Genomic DNA, 11,046 nt, shown 5'->3' on the forward strand with positions numbered 1-11,046 from the left:
GCCCTAATCTCCTTAAACACCTTCAAGGGTGTTCTAAGCTAAAGCTCAATCTAAACGTTTAGATGACTGCCTGATTTCCCATCACAGATGCTGGCTAGGAATAACACCGTGCAAGACAAAGAGTGGGTCTAAGTGCCCTTAGTGCAGTAAAGTGTCCCTAGTGAAGTGAAAAAGAGAATAACGAGCTGGCGCCCAAGAGAATAACGAGCTGGCGCCCTATCAGGGGACGTGTATATGGCATCGATTTTAGGAACCGGGAGATGGAAAAAGATGCTTGGTCGGTCCTCCTACTTCAAATTTGGGGCACTGCGTGTGCAATCTAATGTTCCACCAGATAGGAGTGGTGTGTTAAGTAGTACTATTCCTATCAGTTTAATCCCTGTTATGTGCCTTTTTTTTTGGTTTGGTTTTTGAAGCCACAGTGCAGCACCAGAGGCCCGAAAAATTAGGCATGTACACATGCCTGAAAAATTAGGTATTGTTGCAGCCGCTGCTGTAGCAGCGGCCAGAAAAATTGATGTTTGTTTCCCAGGCAGAAAGTGCCCTAAAACATTGCGGCTTGAAACCTAGTTGGTGGCGGATAAGTCACGCAAGTCAACCGGCATTCAGAGCTAAAATACAGCAGCGTGTGGACCATTTTTAGCCCAAGGCAGCTCATCTCATGAGGCCTTTTTTAATCTAATGTATCGCCCACTGTCAGTCCCTTCGGGATCCATCCCTCATTCACCTTAATAAAGGTGAGGTAATCTAGACTTTTTTGACCTAGGCGACTTCTCTTCTCAGTGACAATACCTCCTGCTGCACTGAAGGTTCTTTCTGACAGGACACTTGAAGCGGGGCAGGCCAGAAGTTCTATCGCAAATTGGGATAGCTCAGGCCACAGGTCAAGCCTGCACACCCAGTAGTCAAGGGGTTCATCGCTCCTCAGAGTGTCAATATCTGCAGTTAAGGCGAGGTAGTCTGCTACCTGTCGGTCGAGTAGTTCTCTGAGGGTGGATCCCGAAGGGCTGTGGCGATGCGTAGGACTTAAAAAGGTCCGCATGTCCTCCATCAACAACACGTCTTTAAAGCGTCCTTTCCTTCCCGGCGTGGTCGTGGGAGGAGGAGGATGACTTTCACCTCTTCCCCTGTTAGATTCCCGTTGTGCTGTGACATCACCCTTATACGCTGTGTAAAGCATACTTTTTAATTTATTTTGCAAATGCTGCATCCTTTCCGACTTGTTGTAATTTGGTAACATTTCAGCCACTTTCTGCTTATACCGGGGGTCTAGTAGCGTGGACACCCAGTACAGGTCGTTCTCCTTCAGCCTTTTTATATGAGGGTCCCTCAACAGGCACGACAGCAGAAAGACCCCATTTGCACAAGGTTGGATGCTGAGCTACTCATTTCCCGTTCCTCCTCCTCAATGAAGGTATGTTCTTCCCCCCAGCCAGGTACAACACCACGGGTACCAGATAGGTGACAACGAGCATCCTGGGATGCCTGTTGTGGTTGGTCTTCCTCCTCCTCAAAGCCACATTCCTCCTCTGACTCCTCTTCCTCACAATCCTCTTCCAGCGTTGCCGCAGGTCCAGCAAGCGATGCTGATAAGGCTGTTTCTGGTGGTGATGGTGACCACAACTCTTCCTCTTCCTCTTCACGCTCATCTACGACCTGATCCAGCACTCTTCGCAGGGCACGCTCCAGGAAGAAAACAAATGGTATGATGTCGCTGATGGTGCCTTCGGTGCGACTGACTAGGTTTGTCACCTCCTTAAAAGGACGCATGAGCCTACAGGCATTGCGCATGAGCGTCCAGTAACGTGGCAAAAAAATTCCCAGCTCCCCAGAGGCTGTCCTAGCACCCCGGTCATACAAATATTCATTAACGGCTTTTTCTTGTTGAAGCAGGCAGTTGAACATTAGGAGTGTTGAATTCCAATGTGTCGGGCTGTCGCAAATCAAGCGCCTCACTGGCATGTTGTTTCGCCGCTGGATATCTGCAAAGTGCGCCATGGCCGTGTAGGAACGCCTGAAATGGCCACACACCTTCCTGGCCTGCTTCAGGACGTCCTGTAAGCCTGTGTACTTATGCACAAAGTGTTGTACGATCAGATTACACACATGTGCCATGCACGGCACATGTGTCAACTTGCCCAACTTCAATGCCGCCAACAAATTTGTTCCTTTGTCGCAAACCACTTTGCCGATATCCAGTTGCTGCGGAGTCAGCCACTGATCCACCTGTGCGTTCAGGGCGGAAAGGAGTGCTTGTCCGGTGTGACTCTCTGCTTTCAAGCAAGTCAAACCCAAGACGGCGTGACACTGCTGTATCCGGGATGTGGAATAGTACCTGGGGAGATGGGGGGGGGTGCCGTTGATGTGGAGCAAGACGCAGCAGCAGAAGAGGACTCAGCCGAGGAGGTTATGGAAGAAGATGGAGTAGGAGGAGTAGAGGAGGTGGCAGCAGGCCTGCCTGCAAGTCGCGGCGGTGTCACCAACTCCTCTGCAGAGCCACGCATTCCATGCTTGGCAGCCGTCAGCAGGTTTACTCAATGCGCAGTGTAGGTGTTATACCTACCCTGACCATGCTTTGCAGACCAGGTATCAGTGGTCAGATGGACCCTTGCCCCAACACTGTGTGCCAGACATGCCATTACTTTCTTTTGCACAATCGAGTACAGGTTGGGGATTGCCTTTTGTGCAAAGAAATTTCGGCCGGGTACCTTCCACTGCGGTATCCCAATAGCCACAAAATTTTTGAACGCCTCAGACTCCACCAGCTTGTATGGTAAAAGCTGGCGGGCTAATAGTTCAGACAAGCCAGCTGTCAGACGCTGGGCAAGGGGGTGACTTTCTGACATTGGCTTCTTACGCTCAAACATGTCCTTGACAGACACCTGACTGTGGGCAGATGAGCGGGAACTGCTCAAGGCGAGAGACAGAGTGGCGATGGTTGAGAGGGGGCAAGGAGGACAGCAGTGGTTGACGTGGCTGAAGATGCTGGACCAGGAGGAGGATGGCGGCTTTGAGTTTGTGTGCTGCTTGTACTCATGTGTTGATCCCATAGGCATTTGTGATGTGCGATCATGTGCCTACGCAAAGCAGTTGTACCTAGGTGGGTGTTGGACTTCCCACGACTCAGTTTCTTTTGGCACAGGTTGCAAATGGCATCGCTGTTGTCAGAGGCAGACACACAAAAAAAATGCCACACTGCTGAGCTCTGCAATGACGGCATTCTGGTGGTGGACACAGCATGCGTTGATTGGCGTGCTGTCGGGCTGACCCCGGGTGCAGATGCATGCTGTCTGACTGTGCCACTAGCTCCTTGCGACGAACTCCCCCTGCTTCCAACTCGTCTCCTCCTCCTCTCTGTCTCCCCATCTGAACTTTCGCCCTGTTCTTTTTCTTGCCGAGCGGGCACCCACGTGACATCCATGGACGCATCGTCATCATCAACCACTTCACTTGTATCTGACAACTCAGCAAAGGAAGCAGCAGCGGGTACAACATCATCATTATCACACCGTACGTCCATGTGTGTAATGCTGCCTGACTGAGACATATCCCTGTTATCTACATCCTCTGGCAATAATGGTTGCGCATCACTCATTTCTTCAAACGGATGTGTAAATAACTCCTCTGACAGATAAAGTGAAGCTGCTGTGGTGCTAGTGTTGGTGGTGGCGGCAGGCGGGTGAGTGGTATCTTGAGAGGTGCCCGAAGCTAAGCTGGAGGAGGATGGTACATCAAGGTTCCGAGCGGAAGCTGTAGAAGATTGGGTGTCCTGTTTTAGCCAGTCAACTATGTCCTCAGAACTTTTCAAGTTCAGGGTACGTGGCCTCTGAAAATTGGGCATTATTCTAGGGCAAAAGCGAATCACAGCACCACGACCACGACGGCCCCTGCGGGGTGGCCTGCCTCTGCCTGTCATTTTTTTTTGGATTAGTGGTACTATGCGTGCAAGCTACTGTGAGACCAGATATGAGTGGCAATGTGCACTGGCAGAGGTTGGCAGAGTACACGCTGTAGGCCTGACACCCGCTTGAAGACAAGTAAATCTTATTCAATCTATAACAGTGAAAAAAGTTTTTTGGTTTTAAATGCACGCTATAGTGACACCAGATATGAGTGGCAATGTGCACTTGCAGAGGTTGGCAGAGTACACGCTGAAGGCCTGACACACCCGCTTGAAGGACACTGACTGCTATTAGCTTACAGTGAAAAACTTTTTTTCTTTTTAAAGGCACGCTATTGTGACACCAGATATGAGTGGCAAAGTGGACTGTCAGAAGTTGGTAGAGTATACGCTGAAGGCCTGACACCCGCTAGAAGGACACTGACTGCTATTAGCTTACAGTGAAAAACTGTTTTTCTTTTTAAAGGCACGCAATTGTGACACCAGATATGAGTGGCAAAGTACACTGGCAGAGGTTGGCAGAGTACACGCTGAAGGCCTGACATACCCGCTTGAAGACAACTGACTGCTATTCAATCTATAACAGTGAAAAAAGTTTTTTGGTTTTAAATGCACGCTATTGTGACACCAGATATGAGTGGCAATGTGCACTTGTAGAGGTTGGCAGAGTACACGCTGAAGGCCTGACACACCCGCTTGAAGGACACTGACTGCTATTAGCTTACAGTGAAAAACTTTTTTCATTTTAAAGGCACGCTATTGTGACACCAGATATGAGTGGCAAAGTACACTGGCAGAGGTTGGCAGAGTACACGCTGAAGGCCTGACACGCGCTTGAAGGACACTGACTGCTATTAGCTTACAGTGAAAAACTTTTATTCTTTATAAAGGCACGCTATTGTGACACCAGATATGGGTGGCAAAGTGGACTGTCAGAAGTTGGTAGAGTATACGCTGAAGGCCTGACACCCTCTTCAAGGACACTGACTGCTATTAGCTTACAGTGAAAAACGTTTATTCTTTATAAAGGCACGCTATTGTGACACCAGATATGAGTGGCAAAGGGGACTGTCAGAAGTTGGTAGAGTATACGCTGAAGGCCTGACACCCTCTTGAAGGACACTGACTGCTATTAGCTTACAGTGAAAACTTTTTCTCTTTTTAAAGGCATGCTATTGTGACACCAGATATGAGTGGCAAAGTGGACTGGCAGAGGTTGGCAGAGTTCACGCTGAAGGCCTGACACCTGCTTGAAGGACACTGACTGCTATTAGCTTACAGTGAATTTTTATTTTTATTTTTAAAGGCACGCTATTGTGACACCACATATGAGTGGCAAAGTGGACAGGCAGAAGTTGGCAGAGTACACGCTGAAGGCCTGACACCCGCTTGAAGGACACTGACTGCTATTAGCTTACAGTGAAAAACTTTTTTTCTTTTTAAAGGCACGCTATTGTGACACCAGATATGAGTGGCAAAGTACACTGGCAGAGGTTGGCAGAGTACACGCTGAAGGCCTGACATACCCGCTTGAAGACCACTGACTGCTATTCAATCTATAACAGTGAAAAAAGTTTTTTGGTTTTAAATGCACGCTATTGTGACACCAGATATGAGTGGCAATGTGCACTTGTAGAGGTTGGCAGAGTACACGCTGAAGGCCTGACACACCCGCTTGAATGACACTGACTGCTATTAGCTTACAGTGAAAACTTTTTCTCTTTTTAAAGGCACGCTATTGTGACACCAGATATGAGTGGCAAAGTGGACTGGCAGAGGTTGGCAGAGTTCACGCTGAAGGCCTGACACCCGCTTGAAGGACACTGACTGCTATTAGCTTACAGTGAAAAACTTTTTTTCTTTTTAAAGGCACGCTATTGTGACACCAGATATGAGTGGCAAAGTACACTGGCAGAAGTTGGCAGAGTACACGCTGAAGGCCTGACATACCCGCTTGAAGACAACTGACTGCTATTCAATCTATAACAGTGAAAAAAGTTTTTGGGTTTTAAATGCACGCTATTGTGACACCAGATATGAGTGGCAATGTGCACTTGTAGAGGTTGGCAGAGTACACGCTGAAGGCCTGACACACCCGCTTGAAGGACACTGACTGCTATTAGCTTACAGTGAAAAACTTTTATTCTTTATAAAGGCACGCAATTGTGACACCAGATATGAGTGGCAAAGTGGACTGTCAGAAGTTGGTAGAGTATACGCTGAAGGCCTGACACCCTCTTGAAGGACACTGACTGCTATTAGCTTACAGTGAAAACTTTTTCTCTTTTTAAAGGCATGCTATTGTGACACCAGATATGAGTGGCAAAGTGGACTGGCAGAGGTTGGCAGAGTTCACGCTGAAGGCCTGACACCCGCTTGAAGGACACTGACTGCTATTAGCTTACAGTGAAAAACTGTTTTTCTTTTTAAAGGCACGCTATTGTGACACCAGATATGAGTCGCAAAGTACACTGGCAGAGGTTGGCAGAGTACACGCTGAAGGCCTGACATACCCGCTTGAAGACAACTGACTGCTATTCAATCTATAACAGTGAAAAAAGTTTTTTGGTTTTAAATGCACGCTATTGTGACACCAGATATGAGTGGCAATGTGCACTTGTAGAGGTTGGCAGAGTACACGCTGAATGCCTGACACACCCGCTTGAAGGACACTGACTGCTATTAGCTTACAGTGAAAAACTTTTTTCATTTTAAAGGCACGCTATTGTGACACCAGATATGAGTGGCAAAGTACACTGGCAGAGGTTGGCAGAGTTCACGCTGAAGGCCTGACACGCGCTTGAAGGACATTGACTGCTATTAGCTTACAGTGAAAAACTTGTATTCTTTATAAAGGCACGCTATTGTGACACCAGATATGAGTGGCAAAGTGGACTGTCAGAAGTTGGTAGAGTATACGCTGAAGGCCTGACACCCTCTTGAAGGACACTGACTGCTATTAGCTTACAGTGAAAAACTTTTTTTCTTTTTAAAGGCACGCTATTGTGACACCAGATATGAGTGGCAAAGGGGACTGGCAGAGGTTGGCAGAGTTCACGCTGAAGGCCTGACACCCGCTTGAAGGACACTGACTGCTATTAGCTTACAGTGAACAACTTTTTTCTTTTTAAAGGCACGCTATTGTGACACCAGATATGAGTGGCAAAGTGGACTGGCAGAGGTTGGCAGAGTTCACGCTGAAGGCCTGACACCCGCTTGAAGGACACTGACTGCTATTAGCTTACAGTGAAAAACTTTTTTTCTTTTTAAAGGCACGCTATTGTGACACCAGATATGAGTGGCAAAGTGGACTGGCAGAAGTTGGCAGAGTACACGCTGAAGGCCTGACACCCGCTTGAAGGACACTGACTGCTATTAGCTTACAGTGAAAAACTTTTTTCTTTTTAAAGGCACGCTATTGTGACACCAGATATGAGTGGCAAAGTGGACTGGCAGAGGTTGGCAGAGTTCACGCTGAAGGCCTGACACCCGCTTGAAGGACACTGACTGCTATTAGCTTACAGTGAAAAACTTTTTTCTTTTTAAAGGCACGCTATTGTGACACCAGATATGAGTGGCAAAGTGGACTGGCAGAAGTTGGCAGAGTACACGCTGAAGGCCTGACACCCGCTTGAAGGACACTGACTGCTATTAGCTTACAGTGAAAAACTTTTTTTCTTTATAAAGGCACGCTATTGTGACACCAGATATGAGTGGCAAAGTGGACTGGCAGAGGTTGGCAGAGTACACGCTGAAGGCCTGACATACCCGCTTGAAGACAACTGACTGCTATTCAATCTATAACAGTGAAAAAAGTTTTTTGGTTTTAAATGCACGCTATTGTGACACCAGATATGAGTGGCAATGTGCACTTGTAGAGGTTGGCAGAGTACACGCTGAATGCCTGACACACCCGCTTGAAGGACACTGACTGCTATTAGCTTACAGTGAAAAACTTTTTTTCTTTTTAAAGGCACGCTATTGTGACACCAGATATGAGTGGCAAAGGGGACTGGCAGAGGTTGGCAGAGTTCACGCTGAAGGCCTGACACCCGCTTGAAGGACACTGACTGCTATTAGCTTACAGTGAACAACTTTTTTCTTTTTAAAGGCACGCTATTGTGACACCAGATATGAGTGGCAAAGTGGACTGGCAGAGGTTGGCAGAGTTCACGCTGAAGGCCTGACACCCGCTTGAAGGACACTGACTGCTATTAGCTTACAGTGAAAAACTTTTTTCTTTTTAAAGGCACGCTATTGTGACACCAGATATGAGTGGCAAAGTGGACTGGCAGAAGTTGGCAGAGTACACGCTGAAGGCCTGACACCCGCTTGAAGGACACTGACTGCTATTAGCTTACAGTGAAAAACTTTTATTCTTTATAAAGGCACGCTATTGTGACATCAGATATGGGTGGCAAAGTGGACTGTCAGAAGTTGGTAGAGTATACGCTGAAGGCCTGACACCCTCTTCAAGGACACTGACTGCTATTAGCTTACAGTGAAAAACGTTTATTCTTTATAAAGGCACGCTATTGTGACACCAGATATGAGTGGCAAAGTGGACTGTCAGAAGTTGGTAGAGTATACGCTGAAGGCCTGACACCCTCTTGAAGGACACTGACTGCTATTAGCTTACAGTGAAAACTTTTTCTCTTTTTAAAGGCACGCTATTGTGACACCAGATATGAGTGGCAAAGTGGACTGGCAGAAGTTGGCAGAGTACACGCTGAAGGCCTGACACCCGCTTGAAGGACACTGACTGCTATTAGCTTACAGTGAAAAACTTTTTTCTTTTTAAAGGCACGCTATTGTGACACCAGATATGAGTGGCAAAGTGGACTGGCAGAGGTTGGCAGAGTTCACGCTGAAGGCCTGACACCCGCTTGAAGGACACTGACTGCTATTAGCTTACAGTGAAAAACTTTTTTCTTTTTAAAGGCACGCTATTGTGACACCAGATATGAGTGGCAAAGTGGACTGGCAGAAGTTGGCAGAGTACACGCTGAAGGCCTGACACCCGCTTGAAGGACACTGACTGCTATTAGCTTACAGTGAAAAACTTTTATTCTTTATAAAGGCACGCTATTGTGACACCAGATATGGGTGGCAAAGTGGACTGTCAGAAGTTGGTAGAGTATACGCTGAAGGCCTGACACCCTCTTCAAGGACACTGACTGCTATTAGCTTACAGTGAAAAACGTTTATTCTTTATAAAGGCACGCTATTGTGACACCAGATATGAGTGGCAAAGTGGACTGTCAGAAGTTGGTAGAGTATACGCTGAAGGCCTGACACCCTCTTGAAGGACACTGACTGCTATTAGCTTACAGTGAAAACTTTTTCTCTTTTTAAAGGCATGCTATTGTGACACCAGATATGAGTGGCAAAGTGGACTGGCAGAGGTTGGCAGAGTTCACGCTGAAGGCCTGACACCTGCTTGAAGGACACTGACTGCTATTAGCTTACAGTGAAAAACTTTTATTCTTTATAAAGGCACGCAATTGTGACACCAGATATGAGTGGCAAAGTGGACTGTCAGAAGTTGGTAGAGTATACGCTGAAGGCCTGACATACCCGCTTGAAGACCACTGACTGCTATTCAATCTATAACAGTGAAAAAAGTTTTTTGGTTTTAAATGCACGCTATTGTAACACCAGATATGAGTGGCAATGTGCACTTGTAGAGGTTGGCAGAGTACACGCTGAAGGCCTGACACACCCGCTTGAATGACACTGACTGCTATTAGCTTACAGTGAAAACGTTTTCTCTTTTTAAAGGCACGCTATTGTGACACCAGATATGAGTGGCAAAGTGGACTGGCAGAGGTTGGCAGAGTTCACGCTGAAGGCCTGACACCCGCTTGAAGGACACTGACTGCTATTAGCTTACAGTGAAAAACTTTTTTTCTTTTTAAAGGCACGCTATTGTGACACCAGATATGAGTGGCAAAGTACACTGGCAGAAGTTGGCAGAGTACACGCTGAAGGCCTGACATACCCGCTTGAAGACAACTGACTGCTATTCAATCTATAACAGTGAAAAAAGTTTTTTGGTTTTAAATGCACGCTATTGTGACACCAGATATGAGTGGCAATGTGCACTTGTAGAGGTTGGCAGAGTACACGCTGAAGGCCTGACACACCCGCTTGAAGGACACTGACTGCTATTAGCTTACAGTGAAAAACTTTTATTCTTTATAAAGGCACGCAATTGTGACACCAGATATGAGTGGCAAAGTGGACTGTCAGAAGTTGGTAGAGTATACGCTGAAGGCCTGACACCCTCTTGAAGGACACTGACTGCTATTAGCTTACAGTGAAAACTTTTTCTCTTTTTAAAGGCATGCTATTGTGACACCAGATATGAGTGGCAAAGTGGACTGGCAGAGGTTGGCAGAGTTCACGCTGAAGGCCTGACACCCGCTTGAAGGACACTGACTGCTATTAGCTTACAGTGAAAAACTGTTTTTCTTTTTAAAGGCACGCTATTGTGACACCAGATATGAGTCGCAAAGTACACTGGCAGAGGTTGGCAGAGTACACGCTGAAGGCCTGACATACCCGCTTGAAGACAACTGACTGCTATTCAATCTATAACAGTGAAAAAAGTTTTTTGGTTTTAAATGCACGCTATTGTGACACCAGATATGAGTGGCAATGTGCACTTGTAGAGGTTGGCAGAGTACACGCTGAATGCCTGACACACCCGCTTGAAGGACACTGACTGCTATTAGCTTACAGTGAAAAACTTTTTTCATTTTAAAGGCACGCTATTGTGACACCAGATATGAGTGGCAAAGTACACTGGCAGAGGTTGGCAGAGTACACGCTGAAGGCCTGACACGCGCTTGAAGGACATTGACTGCTATTAGCTTACAGTGAAAAACTTTTATTCTTTATAAAGGCACGCTATTGTGACACCAGATATGAGTGGCAAAGTGGACTGTCAGAAGTTGGTAGAGTATACGCTGAAGGCCTGACACCCTCTTGAAGGACACTGACTGCTATTAGCTTACAGTGAAAAACTTGTTTTCTTTTTAAAGGCACGCTATTGTGACACCAGATATGAGTGGCAAAGGGGACTGGCAGAGGTTGGCAGAGTTCACGCTGAAGGCCTGACACCCGCTTGAAGGACACTGACT

This window comes from Pelobates fuscus, chromosome 1, assembly GCF_036172605.1.
Source record: "Pelobates fuscus isolate aPelFus1 chromosome 1, aPelFus1.pri, whole genome shotgun sequence".
Lineage (NCBI taxonomy): Eukaryota > Metazoa > Chordata > Amphibia > Anura > Pelobatidae > Pelobates > Pelobates fuscus.